General features: G+C 33.5%; 1 protein-coding gene and 1 long non-coding RNA gene across 2 annotated transcripts in view; both read right to left on the reverse strand.

The window, feature by feature from the left end:
• The window catches only part of LOC142981377 (uncharacterized), a 110,161-nt gene that overhangs the window by 71,592 nt on the left and 13,247 nt on the right, over positions 1 to 25,322 (reverse strand). The window lies entirely within an intron of this gene.
• LOC142981400 (uncharacterized) lies at positions 3,641 to 25,287 on the reverse strand. Its single transcript, XR_012959933.1, has 3 exons — positions 25,256 to 25,287; positions 18,139 to 18,186; positions 3,641 to 4,446 (listed from the first exon to the last, which is right to left on the reverse strand). It is a non-coding gene; the product is annotated as an uncharacterized LOC142981400 (long non-coding RNA).

Raw genomic sequence — 25,322 nt, forward strand, 5'->3', positions numbered from 1 at the left:
AAGAAAATATTTTCTTTCTATTTAAAGTTATAAGTATAAAAAGTTATTGATAAAGTATCGTATCGTTTTTGTTGCAGCATTAAACGTTTTTCCAGTGATATGTACATATATCTTTTATTACATTTTTTATACCCGTCCCCTACGGGAAAAGGCGTGATTTTTTGTTTTATGTTATAAAAAAAATACCCCTTACTGTCTCACTGTTGGACTAGAGTCTCCTCCCAAACGAGGAAGGGGTCAAACCTTGAGACCGCCACGCTGGCCAAGTGCGGGTTGGGTAACTTAATGTATCCTTATATGATCAGTCAGAATCAATACGGATAATCAAATCAAATCAAGCGCGCACTCGACGCAGACACGAACAAAACCTATGCAAATATATTTTTTACTACACTGCACGTTCGGTATTCAAAACAAAAACGCTAGCACGCGAATTTCGCGGTATTCAGAGCGACAAGTGACGATCTCGTTTTAATCGTAAAAAAAATAACAACATAATAATAGTCTTTGTTAAAGACTGGCTGAAAGTGCTGTGACCTTGACCGATGAAAGTGAAATGGCGAAGACGGTAGCGATTATTTTAAACAAACCATTGCAATTTGGCGCCATTATTTATTTTTTGTTTGCTTGCATTGTTAATCGTTAAGGAAAACTTTTTAGAGTGAAATTGGATTTTCTTTTTATGTCTGTGTATTATTTATCTTCTTATTATCTCTTTCGTAAGCACAAGTCTCTCTCTCTCTTTCCCTCGCTCTAAGTCAATGCTATTCTGTGTACTAAAACTACTGACCAATACAATTGACTCCAAGATCTTTTGCAGGTTCATTGTTTATCAATTGAAAAAATGCGAGTTTCGTCAAAATAATGCTAAGCGAACAAAACAACGTTGACCTTCAACTTGACTTCTGTTTACTTGTATTTTATTAGATGATTGATGATGTTTTTCGTATTACTTTGCACAATGGAAGAAAACATCGAGTAATCGAATTTATACGTCAGGTCCTTTCAAAACTAGTCAGTTGCGCTCACCGATCGGTAAACGGTCTGTGGGTTAAGCAGACCTTGGCGCGGTCATTCCATAGATGGGTGACCGCATAGTGGTATTTGAACTGGGCGTCTCCCTGCTTTGAAGGATACGTAAAAAGTCGGTTCCGACTGTTGTCAATTAAGGATACAGTCGTTAAGTCACGTCAACGGCGTCCAGGCGGCTTTACCAACTTTGGTGGTTGACCACTAACCATACGATAAGTGTTAAAAAATATTCCTTCTATAAAAAAACCGCATGTGCTTTTGCAACCTTAGTTCTCTGATTGATTGATTGAAAATTGAATTTGTGCCGACCTATTTATTTCCAAACAATGATAATTTGCCCGAAGCATTAGACATGACCTGTATTCATCGTGACATGCACACATGTAAACATTGCACACGGTCTATGTATGTGTGAGTGTACATAGACAAATTGTTATTGTGATGACAAGTAAGGTCACTTCGTCTTCATTGGTATTACCAACCAGTTTAAAGATGCTGAGTAATTTAGAAAAATAAAATAGTTCACATTGAAGATTAAGCCAAAATTAGAACAAGTCACTTTGAAAGGTTCTTCGTGAGCGAAAAAAAGCAAGTAATCTAAAACAGTAGCGCGATTCTCTACCACTATCGACTATCGACAATCAGCTATCGAGAAATTTTGAATGAAAATCTGATCAGCGCCTCTAGCGGGTCCCTTAGGGACTATTTTTGCAGTTCATTTAAAATCACAAACTCAAGAGATTTGACAGAACTCACTTGAGAGAATCGCGCTACAGGAGTTAAATGTGTTTATTTTCGTCCTTTCTTAGGGCGGGGCGACTAGATTTAGAATGAGGTGAACAGCATTTAAGAAGGTGGACCTGAGTGCTGTCACGGCTTTGCATAGAGCCCACAACATAATATAGCATAATAAATATTTAATTTGACCTAAACGTGTCACAAATGTACGCAAAGTCATAGGACTAAAGAAGATTGTAATTATTTTTTAATCGACTTCAAAAAAAAGGTACTCAATTCGACGGTTTCTTTTTTAGATACCTATATGCTTAAAACTATATAATTATTTGTTTCCTAAATTAACAGTTTTTGAAATAAATTAATATGATATTTTACTGACATGTGTATGTAACATAATTTGAACTTTATTATCTCTTATGACCGGATTGAGACTAACAATAAGAATTATCATAAAAACAATTTAGTGAAATAAAGATATTATTTTAATTAAATAAAACATGTATTTCCTAGCCTGTATAATTTAAATATAAGAACATGCAACGGCATTTCAGTGTACTACCTCGTCTAATAAGAGGTGGTTTAACCTGTCACCGCTTGTACGTAATTAGAAACATTAAGTAGTTAAAGGGAGTATTAAAAGATTTTGCTGTCAAAACTTTGACCATTTGAATGGAAAGGATTTTCTTCTAGTCACAGTTTATTCTCCTCTAAAATCAATTATCTTAAGACTGATATTACGTTTTTGTCTTTAGATACTTCTACTAGAGCTAATATCTTTTAGGCCTTGGCACAGCAGAAAAAAGGAAGACACATAGGTACAAATTTTAGTTTTCCGGTAATACACAATATTTTTTTAGCTTAATAAAATTTTGCCCCTTGCGAATTGCCCAAACAGTAGAATAAGTTATTAAAAATATCTTTAAGTTATATGTCATTCTTCTTCTTAGCACATTTTTTTAAGCCTAGATCTTTTCTTCCATCACCATGTTCTGACAAAAAAGAACTGTAATACATCATTTTCCACGCCCAATCTTCTGACAAATACCATTCACATCATAATCACGTTCATTTTCAAATAAATTCATAAGTAAATAGTAAAAGGACTGGGTTAGCGGCTGCGCCGGTAGAACCGTGGAACGGCGACGCCACGACCACGCATGCGTGGAATGCGGTCACCCGGTGTAAACATTTCGCTTGAATCGCCTCCATTTACTTAAGACCTTTTATACTAATTATATTTAGTATTAGGACTTTGATTTGAAGCTAACTTCCTAAATGTTCTATACGGGCTATCTCTAAATAAGAAAAGTTTGAGATCTAATGCACGACAGTGCGGCAATGGTTAGAACTGATTGCTAGTTCACTGTCAAGATATAGCCAAAGGCAAAATAAGAAAAGAAAATAGTAACATTGTACAAATTTGTAGACCATCTTCAGTAACTTGAATTTGGTTTATTATCTCATAGATCCGTTTATCCACTTTTCTATAACATGTATATAATTTAGTTTAACAAGGAAAAATTAAAATATCACGCAATTATTAATATCTATTCACTACTATGTCACTTTAGTACATCATTATCAGTTGCACATGCACTATAGATATTTGTTCTACATAGCTAAATAGTGTTATAATAGCCAGCAGTTAGCGGCTAATGATAACCGGGGTCGTTGAACCCACTGACAAACACATGTTTACTAACAAATACATATTTAAAACTTCCTGCTTAGTCCTTTGTTATAATTTTCGTTTTGTGAAACTAGAGAAATAATTCCCCATCACTTTCGACAAGTAAGTATCTATAGAGAGATTTTGTTTCAAAACACAATTATTTCCTACTTGTTTCAAAGGAACTTTTTTTAACGTAATTTTTATGTTCTAAAGTTTCGTTACTTGATAGTGCCGAGTATAAGAAATCGCGTTACATATTGCTTGAACTGATAAGGAAAAAAAAAACGGTCTGCTCTATCAATGTGAACACATCTATCTGCGATTTTACTATTTAACGACATTGACTGCTCAATACGGAATTAGTAAACAAGATAATAATATATAAAAACAAGTTACACATTTGACATCAATAAATAATCTCACTGTCAGCAATAAACTATCAGGTTTTTCGTACATACATTCACACAATCACAGGAAACATAAGATTTCACTCAACGAGAGAAACTTAACAAATCAATGAATGACAGCTATCCATATAAGCTAATATTTATTGAAGATGATCGTAATTCTGTTTTATCGACAAATAAGGTTTTATCATAATTTATGGCGGACATACTCGGGTATTTTCTGGTTTCCCTTTGACTACAAGTATTTATACCGATATTAGTTGTAAACTTTCTATATATTAGACGCTAGATTAGATTATTATAATGCAAATAAAAAATTGTCTTAAGTATTCCAATCATTTTAGCATCGGCAATGAAAGTATGAGATTATTTTCAATTAAATTGTATTGTTTTTTTTTACGTACAACAGGAACAACGCAAGGGCCTAACATAGAGAAATAAGTACATTCAATAAGGTATAATCTTAAGCCTTAATGAAGAAGGATTATTCTAGTACCTCTTCATGCTGATTTTTCCTTATCGCACTTGCAGTGTCAGGAATACAACTTCAAAAGTGTCATCACGAATTTCCAGGAGTAAACATAGGAAGGTAATTACCTGAAACAAATAAAAAAGATAGTGAAAAAATGCACAACAATAAAAAAATAATGAAGCTCTTTTACATACGTACAGTTAGTTAATATATTGTTTTTTTTTAATAGCCCTTTATGTGTCCCACTGTTCGGCAAAGGCTTCCCCTCTTTCCTTCCAAACCTGTCTGTCCTGTGCCATGCTCCACCATGATAGACCCCCAAATGCTCACATTTAAGTATATTTCTGAATATTTTCGGAACACACTACCTACTTTACTTTTCTTGGAAGTAAAGTCTATTTAAAACTGAGCCTCAATTTCTTTTCAAATCCCCAACCTCAATTACTCGAAGCAGACATAAGTCGAATTCTTAACGCATCCGTCTGCATTAGTATAAACACGGGCTACTTTAAATTACTCGCCAGTGAGGCGGTCACTCAGATATCGGAAAACTCGAATTAGCCATGCGAAATGTTAATCTTGTAGTAGGGTCTCCATCGTTACAGCGAAACCAGGATTTGTCAGATAATTTGAATACGACATTATTCTATTAGGACGGTTTTTGTAGTCAGAAATCTGTATTTTCATGAATAAATGTCACACTTTTGCATATTTCCAGATTTATGTATTAGATCATAAAAATTACTAAGAAGAGAAGACTGAAGATAGACATACGGTTCTTAACTATTGAGAATAGTTCGAAATATAGTTATAATATCTACTTCAAATGTTTCTTTCGACTATTATACTTTTTTCTAACAAGTGAATGATTTCATTTTCAAAGATTTTAAAACTCCACATTGCTAATTAAACCATGTCCCAACAGAATCTGGTTTCTTTTAAATATTAATACACCATACACTTTTCAATTAATAACGTAGGAAATGAGGGTTAGACAATAAGGACAAGAAGAAGAAGACACTACATCTTTTTCAACAGTTGTCTTTCCCAGATCGTAGTGCGTAGTGTCCGGAGCGTATAAATCGCATGGCAATCGTAATCCGAAGTGCATTCTTTGCACTTATTTACGGTTACATGCAAATAAAGCACTAAAAATGTCTTACTTCTTAGAACTGGGGGGAATGTCTGTCCATCGCTCGATTTAACCATAAAACTCTTTTACGAGACTATTTTTATAATCCATAGATTTGTTTCACGTGGTGAATGTAAATATTTATGAATGTATTCATGTAGTAAAAGGGTAGTAGGTGTAGATTGAGTTTGTTTGTATTAATTGGTAATGTTAATTGTGCATTTAACTACTGACTGCCCCTGTGACACATTCGGAAGTGTATCCGATTGTCGATTATGAGGTCGTTGTCGTGGTTTGATTCCCGGGTCAGCTAAAGTCCTATTGGTATTTGTTAATTTATATTAGGATGTTTCTTAATAGTAGCCCGGAGTTTAGTAAATAGCAAAAGGTTCCGCTTACATATGGAACTAACATTGTTAATGGCGAAACGTGGGTGTATTTCAGGTATAGCAGGCGTCAGATTATGTATGTATGTAACTACTATATTAACAAACTAAAAAAAATATTAAAGTAATAATCAATTTAAGTTCATACAATTTTATAAGCAAAATAATCTGCGACGAAAATGAATCATAACTAGAATTATCTCAAAAAATATTCCCATTCTCTGCTCCTATTTGCACAATAAATTAATTACGCAATTGCTCTGATAACTTTATAATAGATAGTAAGGAATGATAAGTAGTAAAAACAAAAGAATACAAAGTGGGGTTGTGCGGAAGTTGCATAATTTCATACATAACACTCAGATCGGTCAGATTGTGTGTGAAAAATATTGTTATGCGTTATTGTAATGTAATACATATACTTTGTATACTTTTCTGAAGATTCATAAAAAAGTAGAATAAACATGTAAAGCAGGTTGTTTTACACAATGTAATAAAAGAAGTCGAACTCTGACACGATCTAAGTTCTATCGTGAGAAAGGGATAGCGCTAGCTACATAGAGGTTGTATAGCGTTGTCCCTTTCTAAAGACGGAACTCGAATCGTTATAACATGTTAGTGCTCAAAACACTTTATTTTACTTGAAAACTGAATCAAGATTTTCAATCAAAACTATCCTACTCTTTTCATATTATTGCTTTATCTCAAAATATTGTTAGCCTAATGAAATACAACTCATTAATTTCCTTAACGAAATAACTTTATTGTTAAGAAGTTGTTACCCATAGATAAAAGTAAAGGGATCTATAGACAATAGTTTACCGATTACAAATGTTTCCGAGAACACAGCTTGACCTATGGGTTTCATAGAATTATTTCACATAGCTACATTCAGATCATAGCTAAATCTAACTTAACTATCTATACTTACTGGAATCACGAACTCTTACACATAGGCAGTTGAAACATATAAACTCAGTCAAAAACTGAAGAGATTAATTGCGAAGTGAATAACATATTTTCCAGTGAGAGTAATCTTGATGTTAAGAAATGCATGTTTGTTACTTCTTCACACAAAAACTACTGGATTGATTTTGACAAAATCTAACACAAAGGAAGGTTATATTGGATACTGTTACCCCGGGAAATCTTTCTACGCAAACGAAATCGATGGCATAAACTAATATACAATATTTCTGATTCTTGTGATACGTAACACGTATCTATAAAAAAAACCCACATATGCCTTTCAATTATAAAATATTCAAGTAAAAATCAAATAGCATCTTGAAAGCTTTTATTGAGCAGCAATCGCTTACATACGCCAGTGCGCATTATACGCTGTTCGCACATTGCGCAAGGATCGCAGTGTGCGCATAAATTACGCAAAAAACAAGAAGCCTGCGCGTAACATGGCTATCTGTTAGTCATTTGCACTAAAACTTATATTTGCAAGACATTTGATTCGCCATAAAACGATGTTATTTTGATAGAAGCACTCGTTGACATCACTTAGGTTACATAGTAAATGTGGAATAAAGTTAAATTGCGTTCTGAAAATAGCGACCGATTTGTATAATATTTTGATAAATTGATGAGATCAGATAGTATGAAGACTATTTTACATATAAAACCCAGCACAAAAACAGATGTAGAGAGACGTCTCTGTTTTAAAAGAATGTGGTAAAATATGGATACCAAAGTATCACTAAATAATCAGAGGTCATTTTTGATCCTCTACTTTCCCAATGTTAAGCATTGTGGCGTCCTCTCCAAACGATAGAATGAGTATGATTTCAGTCCATCTTGGTGGCCAAATACGGCATTTACGTACAAGTATGTTAGGTACCAAATAAATAAAACAGCTTCAAGGAAGACTGATTTCAGTTGATTATCCTCTACTTCGCCGTGTTATTTGAACTCTACCTACAGTAAGTACCTCTACGGAAAAAGGAGTAATTTTATGTATTTACCTATGATGTATGCATCACCATGTTATAAAATTGCAATATTTAAGTAATGAGTATTGAAAATGTGAATAATTTGTGAGCCATTTAAGCGTGTTCGGTGGCAGTGTTGGCACACTCGCTACTCGGCGAGAATGCTCAGCTTCCTGCGTTCCGGAGTGGAGCCGCGACCGGCCGAGATTGCGAAGTTAGCCTAGGGTTCACCACGAAAGGTTATAACTTAGTCATTTTCTAAACCTTATTGTAAATATTTTAATGTAATTCTTTTATATAGTGTTATTTTTTTTATTATTATGCATGTTAATATGTTTAAAGAGTTATGTAATAAAAATCCTCATACCACCAACTACGACTGTTTTAAATAAATAGATTTAATTACGACAGAAACAAAAGAATACAGATTATAGGTACTTGGCTTTGATTTTCATTACAGGGAACTAAGTTTAATGTTGGTCTGTTTCTGGCTATAAAAATAGCTGCTTCTTTGATGTTAGGACTTAGAACTAGCTTTACTACAAACTAGCCAAAGACTCTTGTCAAGGGCGTAATTTTAATTAAAGTAAATAAACACTCCGTATAAAAACTAGATAATAAAAATTACATTATCTAAGGACATAAAAGTTCAATAATGATATTGACTCCTAGGTGATAATTAACTTACTTTATAAATCTACCTAAGAATACCTAGCTAGTATCCATAATTATGCAGCATTCATACTTTTAACTACATACGCTCGTTTCAGCCAGCCCTATGGGCTAGGCTGTGCACCTGTTTCGTTATATTCTATCTAGATTTCATTACGAGAACGATACTTCCTACAGAATTTGTATTAATTAAATACATTTTATCTTATATGGGATCTTAGTATGCGTTTTGATATTTAGATAAGTATTCCGAACGTCTATTGACTTTATATGGTAAAACCGGGCATGAAGTAAAACATATTTTCGCTAAAAGCATTTTTCTTCTACCATCTCGATTTAGGTAGTAAGTAAGTTCTAGGTACTGTTAAGAAATAACATCATGTCATCATCAGCCTAGCCTTTCTTTCAACTATGTTAAAGTCGGCTTCCAGTCCTACCGGACTCAGCTGAATACCAGTGTGTTACATGGAGCGACTGCCTATCGGACTTCCTCTACCCAGTGACCTGGGTTGTAACAATACATTAATAAAATAATTTTATTATTATGTATTGTAGAACAAAAACAAGATTGAAATAAAAACTTAATATTACTGTTTGCCTCGCGCAAAAACATCGTACAACATTAATTACGCATATACAATTACAAATAATACTAAGTACAAACACATCAACAAACAATCTAGTGTTTTTGTCGCAAACCACTGACGTTAGAATTTGTACAGCCGCATACATAACCCACGTAACAAGCTTAAATACGACAAAACATGAAAACTACGCAATATCTGTACAAATACCTATATACTATCTTTATATATATGATTCTTCTGTAAGTGTGTATGTCACTGAACATCTCTTAAACGACTGGACCGATTTTGATGAAATTTTTGTGTGTGCTCAAGAGGATCTGAGAATTGTTTAGGTTCACAATTTTCTCCGCTAAACAATGTTTTTTTAATTAATTTTTACAAATTAAAGACGTATAGACAGGACATCGTCGGTCGGGTCCGCTAGTATGTATATATAACTCTTCCGTTACTGAATGACTGACTGACAGACTACGCACAACCGAAAATACTTTGGCACCGAAATTTGGTAGGTACGTTCCTTGGATGTATAGATGTGAATGAAGCTAAAAAAGTTTGTAAGGAGTGTACCAAGTGGAGTTCTTTGGTCTCTGCCTGCCTCTATGGGAAAAGGGTATGGTTGTTCCTTGGAGAGTGTAGAGAAACATTAAAAGGGCGAAGATTTTTAGAAAAAAGTGAAGGAGGTGTAAACCTTTTTAAGAAGAATTAGCATAAATAAATGGGAAAACTAAAGTCCAAGGAGACGAAGTCGCGGGCGGCCGCTAGTTTATCTACAAAAGTAAGCACAATGTGACAATTATTACAAATCAAAGCAATAATCATAAATGGACCGTTAATTTTGACATTGTTTTCAAAATGGACGCCCTGACGTCACTGAATCAATAAAATTCCGTAAGAACAGATGTGTAAACTATTTCATAAACTGTTTAAATTGCGCCATTGTTTATTCTAATACCGTGTAAATGAGTAGTTTGTTAAGTATTCGCCCTGCGTCCTAAATAATTCTAATAAGAGTAGGTACACAACTGCATTACTAATGGCAATAGCAAATACATAAGCTTTTGGAATAAGCAACAGATCACCCTTCATTGGCTGTTTTGCCTTAGTTATTTGAGGATAATTTTAAATTTCCTCTATGAAATGAATCTTCGACTTGATTAATCTAGTAAATACATATTTATTTTATCAATCCTTTGATCTACATCTCAAGTTTGTAATTAATTCAGCTGAGAAGGATGTACCTATGTAAGTAAACCAATGCCTCGTCGTCTTAAAAAAAATCAACAATCGGTTTGAAGCTATGAAACGATTTTTATTCTACACGTACTGACGTAGTTTAGCATTCAGCTTTATTCAGCAAAGCACTATGCTTTATGAAAAATCTACAACGTCCTTCACAAAATCGTTCTGAAATTACCACTGATCACTTGTATTGTTTATTATATTATTCTTTTTTTAAACGACTGATGTTCTGTCAAAAATAACAAAAGTTCAAATTAAGAATTCAATTTATTCGCGCGCATTGTTATTTGAAACCATTATTTAAAACGCAAATCCTGTTTTCATTATAATTTGATATTTGTCTTAGTTGTCGTTAACAATGATGTCATTGTACACATATTGACAACGATATTTTTAATGTAACCTTTTAGTTGTCTCAAGTTTTATTACAATATAAAGAGTTTTAAATCTCCATCTTTATTTTGGTAATTCGGTGACATTGGAATCAAATAGGCTATTTTATTTAAGCACGGAGATACAATAGGCATAGCAAAATGTTAATGTGGGCTTCCAAACTTTAGATACTAATGAGCTGGCTCATTTAGACCACAATACGGAAATTAATAGAAACTTAGTTCTTCTAAGTGAGCCGTACATCCTTCATTAAAGTAATTAGCATTGTAGTAAGGCCTAAAAATACTTATCTTGCTTGGAATACCTACTTTTTTTTACCAGGATTGTACAGTGTGTCCATCACAACTTTAAAACTTTCTTGTTACATAATTTTCCCCGTTTTTGTAACAATTTTTACTGTTACTTTGCTCCTACTAGTCGTAGCATGTTGATATATAGCCTTCCTCAATATATATATATTTTTTTTTTTTTTCAGCATAATTTAATTTTTAATTTATTCATTTACCATAATACAATTTTACATTAAAATAATACAAAAGAATAATCATGCATATTACAAAGAAAATAAGTTACAATTACAGAAGCTGCCTGCACTAGGCTTGGCCTGTACTGCAGGCAACTTTAATGAAAACAATTATCTTAAACAATTTTCTCTTAGCGGTATTGAATTGAAAAAATGGGCTATCTAACACTAAAATATTTTTTCAAATTGGACCAGTAGTTTCTGAGCGCCTTCAAACAAACAAACTCTTCAGCTTTATAATATTAGTATAGATATAAAAGGATACGTCAGTCAGCCTGCGACCACGGTGAGTATAACCTGCGCCGAAACGTTACGCATTTCCGAAGTAAAATGCGTGTTCGCGTTAATTTCCATATCCTATTATTTTACAGTAAGTTAAATTCTTATTTTGTCCCTTCTTCCCTTCATTAAGCAAAATAAAAACTGAATGACGCCTCAGTCAGTAAGTATTTCCTGCGTTAACACAGACCTACAACGACTATAAACTAGTCACAATTTAGTAACCCAAAGAAAGGTAATAAGATACATTACATGTCATACTTTGATAGCAATTCTCAGTACCTAAGTCACGTACCTAACAGTTATGTAGCCGCCTTGAATAAGAAACAGCCTGTAATACTCTCAAGTTTCATAAGAGACAACTAAGTATTATATCAGTCACAAAAAACACACATCCGCAAGCAAGATTACGCTTAAGTCGATACGTTCCATTTTCAGCAGAAAAAATAAAGAAAGACTCGTATTAATGAGATTATAGTGCAATAGAAAAAGTTTATACGTAACTGCGTATAACGAATTGCATGTGTTGTCCGTTGATCTTGCTACTGACTTGGTTTATTTAGCAAGTAAATTATTCTAGTTAATAAGTTGAACCTATTACTGTCCCACTGCTGGGCAAGGCTCTGTTCTCGTAACGAGGGGGGGTTAAGCCTTGAGTCCACTATGCTGGCCAATTCATTTAATTCGTAAAAGTTATTTAAATTGACAATCATTGTTGCCAAATATAATATTTCAGTGAAAAGTAAATCTTTGGACAATTCTCAAAGTCATCTGACGCCAAAATAAACAGAATCAATGACAGATTTTGCAAATAACATATGAAGAACAAAAAAAATATTTTTATTTTCACGACACTAATCATTGTATCACCATATTTCTTAGTTGTTAAGATCGCTAACAGATTTCTTGTTTTCACTTTTTCTAAAACTAACGCAGTACCTATCCAACATCCCTAGTACATAAGAACTTTTCTACTACATAACAAAACGCATACACAAACTATTCACTATTATGTACAAATCATATCTATCAGTAATCTTCAATTAAATTGACGTAACATCCGTAACCCTTCATTTAACTTCAAATAACAAGTTACGCTTAGTGTATCCACCGTGAAACAATCGTGTTAAACTATTGTTACACTACAAAGATAGTAAATTAAATAAATCTTGTACAATGGAACTATCATCAAATAGTGACGTAATGTATCGACTACTGGATATTATGAGTGTTATGTCACAACAATTTGGTTGATGGTATTTTGGGGAGCTGCCTTAAAAATATATTTGATGGATATATTATATAGATAGTTGATTGTGATATTTTAAATGGATATTTAGTTAGCTTCTTGTTTCTGGTCAGGAACGTCAACTTATGGATCTATCGAATCATAGATTAGAGGCATTTTGCCAACCTCTTCCCTACAACTGCAGTAAAATAATTAAATGAATGCCGCAGGAATAATTTCTATACAGTAGCCATGTATGTCGAGATTTCAAAGAACTAAACCTAATAGAATCTGAAAAAGAAGAGAAGTTGTTTATTGATCCTCATTTAAGGATGTGTTACATCAAAAACACATATCAGAAAAATAAATCGCCTTTTTTTATACGTATCGAATTCAGTGTTTAGGCAGCCCTATTTGAACCGACTTAGATTATGCACCGCGGTCACGCCTCTCCGTGATACAATACAAATACAAGAGTCACTATTACACATTGATCAACATCACATTGTATTAGAATTCCTATTGAACGCATACCAACCAGTCAAAAAATGCAAGCAATAGCTGAAATATGACTGCTTAATGAAGGAACAGTAAATATACTACCTATAGTTATGAAAGAAACTAGATTATGCCTGCGACTTCTTTCGAGTGAAAAGTTTTCCCACTTTGGCCACTTCCTAGAGTAAAAAGTATTCATTGCGTAAATCCAGATTACCTGCACACCGAATTTTGAAAAAATATCGCGTTAAGTTATTGTGAGAAGAACTAATAATATATGTACATACATATTTGTACATGTTGTAGTTTATGTTACAGACTACTTTGTAGACTATAAAACAGGTAAGTACTAGTTTTCGCCCGTGGTTTTGTCCGTGACATAATATAAAAGGTCCAAGTAAAAATAAGTCCACATGAAAGGAGCCGTGGCCTAGAGCTAGCTAATCATGATGCCTGGTTATGAAATAGCTCCCTCATGAGCATCTACGATAATGTTGTAACAAATCCAATAGTATTTTTTGCTATACCAGCCATAATTCACGAAGATAATTTCAAACGATTAAGAAACAATTGAAATACGTTAAATAATTAGCAAAGAGTCATTAGTTCCGCGTAATTTCTCACGAAATATTCTTTATAAGTGCGATTGTTTCAATGACACATGTATTTGAAAGTATTTACTAATACACCTGTATATTCAATATTAAATATGTTTTCTTCAGGGCTGTTTACAGTTAATTTATCATATTAAAACATCATTTACTATTACGATATTGGAATTATTTTATTCAAGGGTATAGTTTCCGTACATTAAAAACACAAATCACAGTACCTTTTACCTTTAAAGTCTCCGTGCCGCGTCTGTCTTTCTGTTTGTGGTAATCTCTTATTAAGGGAGTTTTAAATGCGATTTTAACACACATTTATTCTATAGAGAACCGTGACTTTACATATGTACATCCATATAAATAAATAATAATAATAAATTTAACCCATTAATGTCCCACTGCTGGGCAAGGGTCTCCTCCCGTAATGAGGGAGGGTTTAGGCCTTAAGTCCACCACGCTGGCCAAGAGCGGGTTGGGGACTTTGCATGCCCTCAATAAATGTATTAAACAAATTTTTAGGCATGCATCCATATACATACATAAAATCACGTTTTTCGCATAGGGGTAGGCAGAGACCAAAAAAGCAATTGTTGACTTTACATTTGTCCCTAAATCAGTTCAATAGGTAATCAGGCTAAGATTTATGTGAGCGACATTAAACCACTTCATGTTCATTCATAAAACATAATTTATTGCCGAAAATTAACGAAAGAACATAAATTATAATGTATTTAGAATAACATATGTTTATTTCGCAACTACATATATTTCTCAATTTCGAACCAATTTGTGTAATACATACGACAGTTATATTACGTAATACAAATAGATAAATATATAAAAGGTAATAATGTTATTACGAGTTAATGTTACAGTAACATACTTATGAAATGTACTGTAATACAGGACTAATGTGTCACGTACGACACTACGATAAATATATTATAGACATCATAGGTCCTCTTATTGCGAAATAAATAATACATGGTCAAAGTTTTTTAAGCCAGGTTTCATATTTCCAGCCAATAAAATTAAAAAAAGACAACTCCTCCCGCAATATATTATTTTTAAATATTATGTGATGGTTAAATTAATATGAAGAAATGGGTTATACCTTCTTCATGCTTCAATTTAACTTTATTGCTTGAACAAAATTATCTGTTAGAGGAAATCAGCCAGAATTTAAAGAAAGTTTTAGTTTGTTATTAGCTGTACTTCGCCCGGTTTACACAGTTATTTTGCTTTTACATCTTTAAACCATAAACCATCCTCTTGAATCACCCTATCTATTAAAAAAACCGCATCAAAATCAGTCGCGTAGTTTTGAAGATCTAAGCATACATACATACAGCCATAGGGACAGACGCGGGAAGCGACTTTGCTTTATAGTATGTAGTGAATATTATTTGAGTTTAAGTCCGCTGGCAGTTGATACTTACTGATATATTTATGTGTAAAATTGCGCATACCTATCATTAGAGCACGTCTTATAACTAGACCATTTAAACGGGAGCTCAGTAATTAACTGTAATCAATTCATAACTAGCGATCTACACCACTTAATATGTGTCAGTCAAGATGATTTGTCACCTGTCCATCACGTAATACTTTGAAAATTATTAGACTCATTTTTCATCACTTCTTTTGTACCAGGAGTGTATAGAATACAAATCAGTTTCGCCCTTTATAATTTCACTACACTATTATCTAAAAGCATAGGTCCACCCCCTATTACATGGGAATACCATTGTTAAAAGCGAAATGAGGGCGTATTTGATACACCTCTGCCTACATTTTCGGGTTAAAAATACAAACCTATTTGTATGTCTTGGGTACGAAACCAAAACAAATATAAACAGCATGCATATAACCGATTTTGAAAAACCCAACAACACTACATCAACCTGGGAAACGGCTGGAACCTCGTCGATTTACACAATCGCTCATGACATGAACTAGGGTTAATCAATTTCTATACTAGTAGTTACATAAAAACAATTAGTAAGTACAATTGCTCAATAAAACCTTTCACACAAACTTTTTACTTCTCAGATTTCTATTTAAGCAAATATTTGTGAAACACGCGAGGTACATACCAGAGTTATTGGAGAATTGATAAATTAGTGAAAAAAACATGTATTTCGTCGTCCCAATATCTCAGTGATTGTTCTGCGAGCGCACGCGACCGACTCACAAAAGACGGTATAACCGCATGCCAATCGTATGAATTCGTTAATTACTGTAAGATCTTGCAAATATAACAAGTAATATTTGGTAATGCAAATCATCTGCCTATTGCTTTAGACAGGAATTTGTTTTGCCTTTTGTTATGTAGGGTTTGTGTAATAAAAGTAATAACAGTTATGTAGTAGTAGTTATAATATACTTATTATTATGTTTACAATTGGGTAATTAAATAATATCAAAGAAAAACAATGTTTATTTTCGTTTAAAATAAATTGGAAACGTTTTTCTCAAAGAAAATATTTTCTTTGCTATCCAAACATCTTAAAAAAGACAAGTATAAAAGAACTTACACTCTTAAAATTCTTATTATTTTGTCAAAGTATATTTTTAAGTTTAAATACTTTCTACATTTTAACAAACATAATAAATAAATATTCCCACGTCACAAAATATTCAACGTAATAGACTATTGACTATGGTCGGCCATAAAGTAAAGAGTTATAGACATTTGGACAAGTAATTGTCGTTGAAGCAAGTTTTCGCTAAACACTTTCTACGCAGTTATCTCGTAGGATAGGTTTTCTAAATAATCTTTAGTACTATAAACGAGTTACTGTATTAATAGTCTTGAACACTTCAAGTAATTTCTTATATTGTATACGCTATAGGTAGGAACTTTTACTGCGGATTTCTGGAGACGACTTGGTCCGCGGAAAAAGATTTCATATCCACCTACGATTTACGCGTGAATACATGTCTTAAGAAAAATATGTGATTAAAATGTAACTTCTTGTATTTATTGCCGTCATTTAAGTCACATTTATATGTAATTATTTTTGAATTTCTTATTGACATTATTAAGATAACATGTTTTAAAATATTGAACTGAAAACCGCTACCAAATTAAACTGTTAATTAATTTAAGACCTTTTCCGCTGTTTTGTTAACCCCAACACGACACCAGAGTAAGTGTCTTAAAACCCTTTTAATTTCGAGATCGATTTAATTCGCTACAGTCTTCAAGTACCTACTAGTTAGCCTCTTCATATATAAAGATTATAACCTATAATTTCGTTTAGTAGATCCGCAAATCACAAAAAGCGTTACCTCTAAGCATATCCGTCAAATTACATCCGTAATTTGTTCATAAGATGTACGCATGCAACACGCAGGCAATAACATTATATTTAGTTAATTCCATGATATAAATTATGATGCGCTAATGACCATGTTTATTTGAACCATGGCCATGTGAATATTTTATGTAACGCTACTTTAAATTAATCGTATGACCCTTCTTTGTTATATGGTAATCGTATTTGTTGTGCATTTGTAAATTTACCTAAGAAGTATGTCTATAATTATAATTATCTGATCTATCTGATACCCCTATGGTAAGAAGGCGGGTTTTCATGTATGTTTGGTCTATAAACACTTATCGTTAGCAATACGGCATATATATATTTAAACCCTTATTTCAACTAAAATAAGGAACTTCAGAGATCAATTTAGCTATCAGGATGACCAGTAATTTCGATAGAAATGCAACTTTTCAAAACGATGCAACTCCTTATCTACTTAATTCAAAGTAACTTTTAGCAATTACAAGATTCATTAATCTATAAAATGGCTTAGAGAGGAAAATCCACGAAATCACAGGAAATTCAAATTAATGAAAGAAGCAATCAATGTCATCATCCGATCACAAACAAACAGTTAATTTGGCCAAGTTTCCATTACGTCAGTGTTGCATAACACGTGTATAAGGGGGTTTTCTCGCTCTATCATGTGTTTAGCCTAACAGCGTGGAACAAGTTACGAGTTGAAGGCAATAAGGTGTGTTGCGTAATACGGAAGATACGGACAATCTTATTCTTTGCATAGCCTGTGAAATGGCCGAAATTGGCGGTTTGTGGATAATGGTAGTTGGTTTTGGGTAATTTCTCTATTATGTTAGTGATAAAATGTACTTAAAAAAATATTAAATTAGTAAGTAATAAATGTTGTTGTAAGGCATGAGTAGCATTGAGAATTTGGGACGAAAGTCAAGCAGTATCCAGCCGATAATTATTATCTCTTTAAAAAAATCTTTAATAGCGTTACTAAACCTTTCTTTATTAGTTTACTCAATCATGATAACGTTACCTTTGCAAATGAAGGTGAACCAGAACTAAGTATACGGAAGATAATTACCTGAAACAATAAACACAAATCGTTACATTTCAATGAATTTTCTAAAAGCAGAAAAAAAACAAAAGATTGCGACATTTGCGTTCAATTATTTCATAATTAGTAATTGGAAAAGGCTTTCTTAATTCGAATGTGTTAACACGAGGGAATGTAAAGGCAGGTCTGCAATAGCGAAATGAACGCGTGCACCGCATGCCTCGAGTCGCGTGATACCATGTAATTATATCGAGCACTCGCTTTTTTAACGAACGATGCGCATTTCATCCGCGTAAGTGAGTGAGTGACATGTTAGTTAACGTACCGTTGTGTACAATGTTTAGAATATAGGAAAATTTTATTTAATTAAGATTTGATTACTATCATTACTTTATTTCTAAGAGTAATTGGAAGTTATTGTAGCATGTCTTGTCTTTTCCGGAAGTATTAATAGTATTAGACACAGGAAACGTTTCCAGCTTAGTATGCATTTATTAATGTGGTTGTAATAGGAGGCGGAACTTAATTTATTTGAATTTAAAGGTAATTAATCCTTACGATCACACTAAAATATGCAATTATTAGATATACGCGGAATTATTTGCTTAAATTATAATGAGTACTAACTGTAATAATCATATTAGCATCAAAACATCGCCGAGCTAAATGAAAACTGTTCACGTAAATTCCTAGTTATATCGGTTTCCAATACTTTTGCGTGAACGTTTTTGCTAAATTACGTATCGTGTATCTTAACGCAAGGCTTGGTCTAGTTTAACCGACATATAATAGCATACGTTTTTTTGCTAATCGTTGTTTTAATGCAACAGTTGACGGCGCACGCCCCCAAATTATTTCAACCCACTTTCACCAAGACGCTATCATGTTCAATAAAACATTTGACAATTTGATATACCTGTCGCATGTTTCGTAACGATTGGAAACACAAATTACATACGTAAGGACTCATTAGTATTTCCGAATCGATTGGAAGTCGATTATTGAGATCGATTATCTCATGTAGATACGGCTTTAGACTTTTTTAAGCTGTCACTATATGTCAAATGTCATTTGTTTTTTTTTTAATTGTAGACTTAGAAATCCTCTTACTGCCAGTACGATATATTTTTAATGACCAGTTATTGTTTTTATTTCCTGTATTTTATTGTAGAAATTGTTTTCTCCTTATTTTGCGTATGTTTTAAGCAGCAATTGTGAACGTGAATAGATAGTGATCTGTTTGTAGAGTTCAGTTATTTTTGAACTCAAATGAAATACATTCTCTGGGTTATTAAATGAAATGTTTCTGGTCTAATTTGTACAGTGAGCTAGAAAGAAAGTGAGAGTAGGTCGGGTGCTCATCATCCCGTGCAAGCGTAGTTAATTGAGGAGGACGGCTCACAGAAGCAATTGAAACCAACCTGTTATACGCACTTGCGATTTTTTTTGCAAATTGGTGTAATTTCCGATAAGTAAACTGGTTTTCTTTTACAACCGAGTTTTGATTGATTTTTTCATTAAGTAGATACTAACTGTACGTCAAAAGTACTACGTTTTGTGTGTAACAATTCGATTGATTGCATTGAATGAAAAGGTTTTCACGAAAAGTCCAATATGCCCCTATGCGGTATTTTAAGAAATTTTTGCATACGCATCTACACTTGTGATTTTGAAAGCCATTGAACAAATGACAGTTAGAAATTTGGAAGCCAAGAAAAGCATCCTTATTATTAATCCAAGTTATAAACTATCTGTACACCAAATTTTATTCAAAATCGGTTAGTAGTTATTTCATCAATTAGTAACAAATATACACATATATAATATTCATCCTCACCATCTTTCGCATTTATAATACTCGCAGGATTATGTGTAAATCATTTTTATCGTGGCGCTATATACAGTTCCGATGGCTAGTCACGTCCAATGATGCGTGAAAGAATGATTACGTACCGGCCCATGGGAAGATTACAGAAGAAATGCAAAATACATTCACAATGTCCATTGTTACATACATATCGATGTTTATTCATGTCCGTGTAATTAATGAGTCAATTATTCGTTTATTATAAGACGCAACCGTCCGATGTGTTCCCAATGCGTCGGCCATTGCGTGCAATAGATTGTTTCTATGATAAATTACGTTGGTGCAATACTTTTGTGTGTCCAATTTCACTGATTTGTATAAAACTAGCTGATATGTGGATGCGTTTGCGTGTATCAATATTATCATAACGAAAGTTGAGAGGTTTGGATAGATGTTGGTTGCTCAATTGTGGCAACTACTGAACGTATTTTCATGGAATTCGTACACCGATATTTTATTACCTGGATGTACAGTGGTGTTTCTAAAAGAAGCTATTAAAGCGATCAATCTAATCCATTACTGTACCCACTGCTGGGCAATGATCTCCTCTCGGTATGAGGGATGGGCAGTGGCGGATTTGCCCTAAGGCCCAGTAGGCCCAGGCCTAGGGCGGCTAGATATTAAGGGCGGCACTTCGTGACAAACAATCGGGCAACTTCGATCGCGCACGATGGGTTCGGAGAAACGGAGAAGCCCACCAGATTTAGAAATAATGTATAGAGCATTGAGGCAATTCCGACAGGCGGACAACACACAACTCACAATGTATTTTAAAAAAATCATCTCTCAGTAACATGTATGGAGTGTCAACCTTATTGTTTTTTCAAAGTTATACTACACCTTTATAGCGGTTCATTGGATACAACTACCTTCCAAATAGCCTTATAGTATGCATAGTCTCAATAAAATGACTGTGACATACGGACGGACAGACTGACAGACATGACGAATCTATTAAAACTACTAATAATCACTGATTATAACAAGATTAATAACAAATAACTCTAATGCATAGTATATAATATCAGCTGTAGCCTGCAGTTCCACCCATTACGAAGTAAACAATTAAGTAATAAATCCTATGACCTTTTCAAATGTTTTATTGATGTATCTAATCATCCCTAAAACCTCGGAAAATACTTATTATAAACTAGCAACTTATAGTTAACATTAATTAATTTGTTTAAACAATTAAAAAACTGGATATAGTTAGTCAATTCTTTATTGTCAATAAAGAACTATGTATCCAGTCTACATGTATGATGGGTTCTGAAAAAGGGGCGGCACGGGGCATGGGGCCTATAGCGGCTAGGACTGCAAATCCGCCACTGGGGATGGGTCAGGCTTTTCGCGTGTTATATGGTAAAAATAAAAATTGTTTTTTGTTGATCTCCGAGTCTTCATCTATATCCACACAAAATTTTATGAAAACCGATTCAGCGGTACATGAAAGCGTTACAAACAGACAGACTTATGCATGTTAGTATTTAGTATGTATGCGTAATAAATGTCGAAATAACTGAAGGTGCGTTACGGTCGTTTACATTTAGTATGGTAGTTTGTATGATGGTTTTATCAAGGCGTCGAGAGAAGTTCAAACAGGAGTCGAGATGATTGTACAATTTAAACAATTACAAGTGTGGAAAATAAATGTCATTGCCGTTCAAACGACATTAATTTCATAATATCTACCTAAACGATAGGAACGTGGTCAAGAATTGGTTTTTCAGGAAAGTGTTTAAGTGTCAAAAACCCTAAGCAGGTAAAGTGACTTGTCGCAGTAATGCACTTACAGGAAAAACCTACTTAGTTTTCAGTTGGTGCTTTAACAGACAAGGTAAACAATATTAATCTCTGAAAATCTTATATGCCTGTTCGACTATAAATTAGTTTTAAAAGGAATGCAGAGACCTCTGATTTACTGTCTCTCATTTCGTAAAGATTTCTCTGTTAACAGTAGTATCGAATTACCACCATTTGCATTGCTATATACATACCTCCTTTATATAATTTCCCAACCGTATACATAGTTACCTTTAGAAATACCTCTATAGCTTTTCACAATATTACCTACTAACTCGTCCCTGTCAATTTATTTTCACCTCATTGTTTCCCTCGAATGAACTCATTAAGAAGTTTAATGTGCAGATAAAGTTTGTTAGATAAAGGTCTGATATTTTGCACTGTACCTAAAGATATATCGTCCTATTGTACGGTGAAAGGTGACTGAGTTATTGACCGGTCATTGGATGAAAGGTCAGTGATTTTCCCAGAACTTTATCAAGCATACTTCGATGTATTGCTGGGTTATTATTTATTTATAGTTTTTTCTGTCGGTTGCACATGAAAGGTATGTACGCCTACGATTTTCTGCTTATAACGTAGTATGGGCACATTGGCTATTTAATTGCAGGGTAACTAATGACAATTATACAGCCTTAGTTTTGGGGAGCCCGTGCTCAGAAAGACATAAAGTATAGAAATTAAAAACGATTTCAACATTAAAGGATTTGAAGGACAAAAGTACTGTTTTGCTGTTTTACTGTAAAGTCAATGACTCAGATGAAAACAAAAGCATTCATTGAACAATGTTGTCCATGACTAATTAATTTGCCAAAACCCTTCCTATACATTACAAAACAAGCAAATATGTCTGTAATGCTGAAGCCAATCCTGAAACCACAACACATCGAATGTCATCATACAAACTTAGAGTCATCGACAACCCATTGTCCGACCAAAACACATTTAACAGAGAATGAACCACGAAATTACACACACAAACACCACGAGGCGTACAAAAGAGAGCTCAAGTGACACCGGTCCTGGTCGTCTCGTTCCATTCGTCGAACCAACGATTTGTCGCCAAAGCTTCGCATTGTAGGAGGCTATTCAAAATTTTACGGCTGTCAACTCTTAACTAACATTGTTATCGGTTCGATGTAATCGATAATCGGTAACAACTCAAGGGCGTGTCATCGGTTTCCCATGATGAATTTCGACATTACGTTTCCGGTTGAACGGACTTCCGTTTTTCAATGTAAATAAAAAGGTAAGCCGGTCTCATTGATTACGTAAATATGTGGACCAGATACATACAGACATCGTTACATACATACATACATTATAGTTAAATGCGGAACACGTAATTAGTGGTTTCTTCATCAATAGGCTTTGCATCCTCATAGACTAAAAAGAATATTAATGTTTTTTATTACATAATGCTTGCGAATATTATTTACTCCTTCTGGTTGACCGTCAACAACACCTTATTAGCAATTTCGAAATATATGACATTGGAAACTAATTTTACTCATAGCTTATAAATTACCAGATTAATATTTCATTTTTGTCATGCAATAATAGTCTTTATGCTATTGCAATACGTGTTGACATATTTTTTACAAACGCGGCAGTCTAGTGTGATTACCAAATACTTATTTTAAATAGCACTAAGTAACGGATTATAAGTCTTATTGTGCAGGTAATAAGAGCGAAAGGTGATAAGATATCTCGAATGTCAATGATTTTAATGATGTCATTATTGACACTGGCCAAAATAGCCGTAGGTATGACCGGTGGCCACAATCTTGTATGTAAGCTGTTATTTAATATTATTAATCCGAGAACTCTACTTACTGCTAGGTTACAAGCAAGTGCTAAAAATATATTTTGTCAACTAATCATAGTAGAACAATTTTCTTTTGTCATCAATCATTTTAGATATAATAAAATTAAAGAACGAAACTTCACTTTCATTAGAACAAATAAATCATGAAATAAGTGAAGCATTCTGTCTAATCTTGCAGCAACAAGAAAGCTAGCAAATAACTCTTCGAATATTTTTTTATCGCACTCTTTATTCCGACATGGCCGTCTGGAATTTACGCGCGAAAATTAGCATAGACAATGTAGAGCTGATAGAGTCTAGAATGAACACACGGCCGAAACGTTTCAAGAATTGTTTTGCAGACTTCATAGAATGGTTAGTAATGATAATTTGATAGCTGGCCCACCCAAATCGTCGAATTATTAAGCTTAAAGTAAATACCAATTGAATTGATCGGTAATAATAGTTGTCAACGGTATTCAAAAGTGCCTAGTTGCTATTTTACAAATGCCAGACTAAGGTCAAACAACTAAAACACTGGCGATCACTTGCAACACGAATATATTAATATTTTACCGAACGAGTTTAAATACCTACGCTTGAATTGATAAAACTCATTGGATTCCGATCTAGTCAAGAAATTGTGATCAACAGCTGATAGATATCTTAAACTGTTTAAAAGTTCTTAATATTTTCCTTGTTTGTCAGACATTATTATCTTACTACTTACTAAAATACGACTTTAAGGCCCGGTTTCCTAACTTGTTATGTAAGTATCAGTTAAGCATTAGATAGCTCACCAAAAGAAACAGTTGTTTTTTTACATTAATTGTCACTTTATTTAGCAGGTAGATTATCCGATATAATTCATGAAATGTAAAACTGGCTGTTTCATTTTGAAATGACAAATCTTTCGTCCAATAATGAAATACCCGATTTTCTGCACTCTATTACTGCAATTAAATTTATTATTAGGGGCGCTCGCACGCATCTGCTGTTTGGTTTTTCTTAAAATATTTTTTGATAACAACTGGATTCTCAATAAAAGTTAAAAGTATGTCTATTTTCAATTTATAAACTCAGTTTAGTAATGAAATCTATTTGTTTACAGTAGGTAGAGTTGTCGTCATTAGAATGTCGTTAAGCCTAGAGTCTAGATTTAAATACACTAGCAATAGATTTAGTGGAATTGTTTCTTGAAACTTGCTAATGTTCAGGTATTTAGGGACTTTTAATGAAGATAAATGCCAATTATGGATAAATTGCTAAAATATTTGTAAAGAGGCAGAAAATATAAAAAAGTGGCAACGTATAATTTATGTAGCCCATGTAACGATGGTATTCGTCCTCTAAACATTTCCCAGGGTAAGTAGTACATACGGGATTAAGTATCATGTGTAAATCCAATTTATACAAACTATCAGTGCATCAAACATTAAAGTTGTTCAACATTACTGGCGTGATTCAGTGACAAATCCATCCAGAAATCCACATTTTCACATTTATAATGTTAGTCAAATTACCTTCTTCGTTATAGCTTTGGGCATTACATTTGCTTTACGCAGAGATTTAGCTGGCTCCTTCAGTTATTGTAATTTTAAATTAAATATTTTACTCACAGAGAGGTGATAGTCTTCCTATACACCGCGATATTGCTTCTTCGTCAATCTATACTAATATTATAAA

This window comes from Anticarsia gemmatalis, chromosome 20, assembly GCF_050436995.1.
Source record: "Anticarsia gemmatalis isolate Benzon Research Colony breed Stoneville strain chromosome 20, ilAntGemm2 primary, whole genome shotgun sequence".
NCBI classification, from domain to species: domain Eukaryota; kingdom Metazoa; phylum Arthropoda; class Insecta; order Lepidoptera; family Erebidae; genus Anticarsia; species Anticarsia gemmatalis.